Here is a 6361-nt window from a genome sequence, read left to right on the forward strand (position 1 = left end):
AGCGGTGGTGGTGACAACAGTGGTGGTTATACTGACACATGCACACGCACACCCATAGACACACACACAGACACACACCCACAGACACACACACACACACAAAGTAAAGGGGAGTGTTTCTATATTACCGACAGTTTTCAAGGAGCACCAAGCACATAGCACCAACAGCAAGAGAAGCAGTGGCAAGTCTTCGCCACAACACTCCACACTGCCTAATCTTCGTTTACTAAAGGTATTTATAAGCCTATTCACTTAATGTTAGGTTTCCTTTACATATGAGAGTGAAAACAGTACGTAAATATTTTAAAGTAATGGTATAAGGACCATGAAAAAAGAGCAAGGCGTCTGTATTACCCTCTGATATTTGTTTCCTTCATTTACCATAGGCCAAAGATGTGTCAGAATGCAGCCACTAGTGTATCATTTCATATTCCATGGTCAAAAATTCTCTCTGTGGCTTAATTATAGTTTGGTGAGATGATAAAGACTTTATATGTATGTCCTGCCGCCACTGTTCCAGGGATTTTCTCCGGGCCGTCTCCCCCCGGCGGTCCTCTAGCCATCACCCTACCCACGCCATCACTCTTCTATCGCCAGTCTGCTGGGTCAAATACTCTTTTTTCGAATATATCCTGACGGTAATATTGCGTTTCCATGGCATGTTTTTATGTTTTCTATAAATGTTTCGTTGTGTTTGAAGTGTGTGCAGCGCCTGTGCTGGGTAAATATGTGGCGTTTAGTGGTGTTTTATGGCGTATGTTAAAGGCTTTTTAACGGTCAAAATTTCCCATTTGGAATATTGAGATTGTTTATTTCATGGTATAAGTGGGTCTTTATGATATCATACAATCGTCTGTGCTCTTTTAAGTGTGAAATCAATGTATTGAGTGAAATATGTGGACTTTGAGATGGTGTTTGGTGGTGTTGTAAAAAGCTCTTATTTTTTCTTTTTGTTTGTTCACGTTTCTGCTTCAGTCTACATCGCTGTAGAATGCCCCAAAAGATAGCTCAGACTCCGTGAAATGTGATAAAATACTCAAGTGAAAATGGCTTGACTTTACAGGACGTCTTAAGAGATTTATGGGTTAAAATGTTTTTATACTTTTAACGTACTTAATTTATAATTTTTTTTTAAAACCAGTTAAGCTGGATATATTTTGATATTTTGAAAATTTGTTTAAGTATCTATCACGTCATAAAATAACAAGCATTCGGCCGTGGCTTCGTTTTTTCTAATATGTGTTTTTGAAATCAAATTATTTACGTAATTTAGCAGAGTCACCCCCGTTCCCGTTCTCTCTGATGACCACAGCCCAGGTGGTGACTCATGATAGTCCCAGGCTGGCGCCGCTTTTCTAAATCCGCAGTTCGTTAACATTTTGCCTAATATCTAGTAATTTCTACGTGTTTTCCTGTGTTTCTAGGTTCAGGTGTGTAGATAATAGTAGCAGGAAGAGAAAGAAATTAGAAATAAAGGAGGATAAGGAGGAAGGAAGGAGAAAGGGAGGAGGGAGAGGAGCAGCAGCCAACATATAATATTGAAGTGAACCTTCATTTCCTGAATATTTTGTCTAATATCTAGTGTTTTGATGTGTTTCTAGGCTCAGATGTGTAGATGGAAGGAGTAGGAGGAAGAAGGAGTAACAATGGAGAAGGATGAAGAAGAAATGAGAAATAAAGGTGGAATAGGAGAAGCCAAGGTTTAATATTTAGGTAAGTGTCCCTTTTAATCATAACGTTCTTTATAATGCATACAGTTGGTTTTGGGATATATTTGGGGAATTTCAAGCTTGTTTATTAGTGTTGCAGGCTTTTTGGAGTGTTTATAAGTATGCTTTGGGTGCATTTCGTGTGTTTCAGTGTGAGGTGGACGTGTCGGAGGATATGGGTGGTGAAGTCACGGCGCAGGTTACCCACACCTTTTACCACGCTGACTGGCCGCAGCTATTCACTGGAGTCGGGCAGGCCTGTATCTCCGTGTTCTGCTCTAGAAATGTGAGTAAAGTAAGGTCTGGTGTTTGTTATTGTTGTTCTTTCTCTGTTAAGATTATTTTGGTCTCTCTCTCTCTCTCTCTCTCTCCTTCTTCTTCTTCTACTGTTCTTTGAGTCAGGGTAGGTAATGTCAGGTCACGACACCTTACGTCAGCAGGTTCTCACGCCAGTCCCTTCTTGCATATATTCTGATTGGCTCTGTTTGATGAGGTGACATGGGGCAAGGCTTACCTACCAGTTGTATGGCTCTATCATTGCGAAGTTATGCACCTGAACATTGACTTATCCTTTTACGCCACCTTCGTGCAACACGTGAACCACCACCGTCAGTGTGTGTGTGTGTGTGTGTGTGTGTGTGTGTGATAAGTAGAGGTAATGAGACGAGCGGTCGTGTAGGTGAGTGTGTGATGTACAATAGGTAAAGGTGACAGGACGAGCGGTCGTGTAGGAAGTGTGTGTGTGTGTCAGTCTCGGTTCTGTCTGACTCACGTGGTGAGTGGATAGTAGTAGTAGCAGTAGTGTAGTGTTGTTTACTACACACTGGAGTCAGTAAGGCGTGCATGTCTGGTGATGATTGTAGTAGTAGTGTAGTGGTGTTTTCTACAGTACTCCCGGCTTCCCCAAAAGATAAGAGGAATGGCGTCGGCTGCGCGCAGGAAAACGCTCTGTGTGCTGGGGCGGAGATAATGGGGCAGGTGGGGGCTTGGCGTCAGGGACAGGTGGCGGCTAGGGTACGGGAAGGCTTGTCTTTGGGGGTCCGCGGTGCCTTGCCGTCTGTGGTGCGGGGACCTTGGTGTCCGGGGTGCGAATGTCCTTCACCTCTGGGCTGGGGGCCTTGGGGTCTGCGGCGGTGGGGCTTTTACCGCTCTAGTCGTGATTCAGCCTTTTTATGGGGAAATGTTTCTGCCTTTTATCCTATGAAACATGGAGGATCAGAAAAAAACTCCCACTATAATGGGATCATGCAAAAGATAAGTAAATAATTAGAGAATAAAATTCTATTTATCACTGATATAAGAATAATGTTTACAGTTAGACCATATATACATATATGAGTACACTGGGAAAAAAATATGCAAAAGTTAATTACAACTTGTGGTTTTCAGCCTCAATTTTTTTTTTTTTTTTTTAATGTTCCAATCTTCATTCTTAAGTAATTGAAAAATTTAGTCTCAGGAGGTGTGTGTGTGTGTGTGTGTGTGTGTGTGTGTGTGTGTGTGTGTGTGTGTGTGTGTGTGTGTGTGTGTGTGTGTGTGTGTGTGTGTGTGTGTGTGTGTGTGTGTGTGTGTGTGTGTGTGTGTGTGTGTGTGTGTGTGTGTGTGTGTGTGTGTGTGTGTGTGTGTGTGTGTGTGTGTGTGTGTGTGTGTGTGTGTGTGTGTGTGTGTGTGTGTGTGTGTGTGTGTGTGTGTGTGTGTGTGTGTGTGTGTGTGTGTGTGTGTGTGTGTGTGTGTGTGTGTGTGTGTGTGTGTGTGTGTGTGTGTGTGTGTGTGTGTGTGTGTGTGTGTGTGTGTGTGTGTGTGTGTGTGTGTGTGTGTGTGTGTGTGTGTGTGTGTGTGTGTGTGTGTGTGTGTACACTTGGTGTCTAGTGTGTTTTGGGTGAGCTTTTTATATGTTGAGGTTTTGCAGGCTGTTTTGGGTTAGTTTTGAGTGATTTAAGTTGTTTGTGTGTGTGTCAGTTGTGTATGGTGTGTGTGTTTTGTGGTGTGGTGTTAGTATTGGTGTATACTGTGTGTTTCAAGTGAATTGTAAGTGCGTTTGTTGGTACTTTGAGGTTTTTCATGTTGGCAGTATCCAAGAGGATTTTACAAAGGTAGGTTCAATGATTTCAAATTCTTAACCAATATAACAAATTCGGCAGTGTTCCAAATTGATATGGACAGTAAACTGAACACTGGTTTTGGTATTTTGTAAGCAAGATCAATCATTTGGATATGATCACTGAGTCGGTAGGTTAGTGTGTGGATGGGGTTAATTAATTCACAGTATATAAGCCGGAGAACATGAAGATGAAAATAATGACAAATATTTAATGTGATTCACAACATACATAGAGGTGGATGAAATTGGGCAACCTTGCTTATTGTAGGCAACATTAATGAGGACCTTTGACTGGCTGTGTGGGAGTGTAAATTTTGTTGTTTGTCGGTTACTTGTATTTCAAGTTAACACGGACAGCTAAGATGAACAGCATTTCTGCTAGTTTCTCTCTCTCTTAAAACACCATTTAGTCCATCTAAATTTACCTTACGATAGTCTAAACCATGAATAATAGTGATGTTAAAATACAAAGCCAGCATTTCACCCACAGAGTGCAATAGTGGCAGAGCTGCAAACGACCCCCACACGGAAGAGGAACAACAATCAGTCAGTCAGTCAGTTCTTCCACAGCGGTGGAAGTGGCATCCCGAAGCAGCGCATGTGTGAGGGCATAAATGATTACTGCAGTAACGGAGAGCTGAGGAGAAGACCTTGCTTTTGTCACTATGGCACGCAAGGCTTAACTCATGCCCTGAACTCCATTGTTTCATATAAAAGTTGCAGGTTTTCTTACATTGTATACAGTACAATAAAAAATCACAACTTGACAGTACTGAAGCAAATGCCTTTCTTGTGGCAGGATGAGTTTGTGCAGTTGTGTGGCATTGACGAGTGCCGAGAGAAGAATGTCGGGTGTGTGTGAGCCTCTGTGCATCAACACTCGAGAGTCATACTACTGCCAGTGCCGGCCATGCAGGGTACAAACTCGTCAGGAAGTTCAAGTGTGAAGGTGAGGCCTGCCTGAACTGTCAATGTCACTTTACGGTCTGTCTTCTCAACCCTTCACCTCTACATTTAGTAGCAGCCTAAAGAAGTTAATGTGGTATTTAAGGGTACTTTTGTTATTTTTGGCATACATGAACATGCATTTCGTCTCACGAGTATTACTAAGATCAGCGATTTACAGATAGGTTGTTCTTTTGATTAAGTATAATTTTATCTTGCCATATGCATTTCTCATGAGGAGTGATATAATTTTTTGTAGTTTTCCTTAACGTATTGTTGAATATGTGTTCCTGGAATGAGTGTAAATCTATCTTTAAGTTCTAATAAATCTGTGTTTCTGAGAGTGAAATTCTCCACCCTCAGACGTTGACGAGTGCGTGGAGTCGCCTAGATCCTCTCCCTGTGGACCATCCCCTCAGCAGTGTTCGATCTTCCCAGCAGCACCAACGGTCAGGAAAAGGCGGTCATTGAAGTGTCAAGTCACCAAGCTGGCATGGTGGCTGTGCTGTGGCAAAGATGGCGTAATTAAGCAGTGGGTGAAATTTTACCAAAACTTTAAACACTTCTAAATTGTTCTTGACACACTGAGAATATTCCATTACTGTACTGTTAGCCGACTCATACTTCATACCTTTTTTTTTTTCATCTCACCTGCAATATTTTCACTATAGATGTTTGTCAGGTTCCTGAAGATGCGTCGACGTGTTATCATCCATGGAAGCTACCCCAACCCAGCCAGTTACGCGGCAACATGCACTGAGGAGGACGGGAGCGAGCGGCTGCATGCACTATTGAACGGGACGGCATTACATTCTTCCCACAGTTGTATGACTACACTGAAGCAAGCCTAGAACAAAGTGTTGAGTGACCATGATGTGAGTATTGTGGTTTGCACATTACACTTTTATATCCATGTGTCTCATTTTAAAAGGTTTTGTACTTTCTCGTTATTTGTTTTTTTTCAGGGCTTATTAATGTTGATGCCGTTTCAATGTTGTTCCATCTCTTGTTCCAGGACTCAGTACTACTAACGCTAAAGTGAGGGAAGTGTTTGGAGTGAGCGTGCAAGACGTACAACAGACACCAGACTGCTACTGCCGGTGTAACCATAGGAATAAGATGAGGCGGAGGAGGAGGAGAAACAAGAGGGTGATTCTTGGAGACGTACCAATGAAGTTCTGAAGGTTAGCCACAAATCTTCATTACTGGTGTAGTGTATTTCATTGACCATTTGTAGATTATTGGGTGGATTAATTTGTAGATTTTGTAGACAGTTGTAGATATGAAGTGGGTAAGGTTGTTGTTTGCAATGCCTTAGCTACACAAGCAGAAAACAGTGATATGTAGAAGTTGTGCATAGCATTGTGATAGGAATATACAATGTACATATATGTATATAGTATTTAAAATAGAAGTATGTAGACCAAGAGAGGAAAGTAACCAGTTTTAGAGATTTCGGTGAATTTTTTTCTATCAAAAGCTTTTGATAGAGTTTGTGGCATAAAGCTTTGATTTCAAAACTGCCCTCCTACGGCTTCTTTGCTTCTGTCTGCAACTTTATTTCAAGTTTCCTTTCTGACTGTTCTATTGCTGCTGTGGTAGACGG

General features: G+C 41.8%; 1 long non-coding RNA gene across 2 annotated transcripts; it reads left to right on the forward strand.

Annotated features, from left to right (window-relative positions):
* Positions 1 to 1661: 1661 nt before the first annotated feature.
* LOC123505493 lies at positions 1662 to 5923 on the forward strand. Of its 2 annotated transcripts, XR_006675163.1 has the most exons (7): positions 1662 to 1713; positions 1861 to 1995; positions 4301 to 4412; positions 4610 to 4759; positions 5119 to 5287; positions 5438 to 5630; positions 5771 to 5923. It is a non-coding gene; the product is annotated as an uncharacterized LOC123505493 (long non-coding RNA). The 2 variants fall into 2 exon arrangements; XR_006675162.1 differs by lacking the exons at positions 1662 to 1713; positions 1861 to 1995 and having other exon boundaries at positions 4167 to 4412; positions 5771 to 5921.
* The last annotated feature ends 438 nt before the right edge of the window (positions 5924 to 6361 follow it).

This window comes from Portunus trituberculatus, chromosome 18, assembly GCF_017591435.1.
Source record: "Portunus trituberculatus isolate SZX2019 chromosome 18, ASM1759143v1, whole genome shotgun sequence".
NCBI classification, from domain to species: domain Eukaryota; kingdom Metazoa; phylum Arthropoda; class Malacostraca; order Decapoda; family Portunidae; genus Portunus; species Portunus trituberculatus.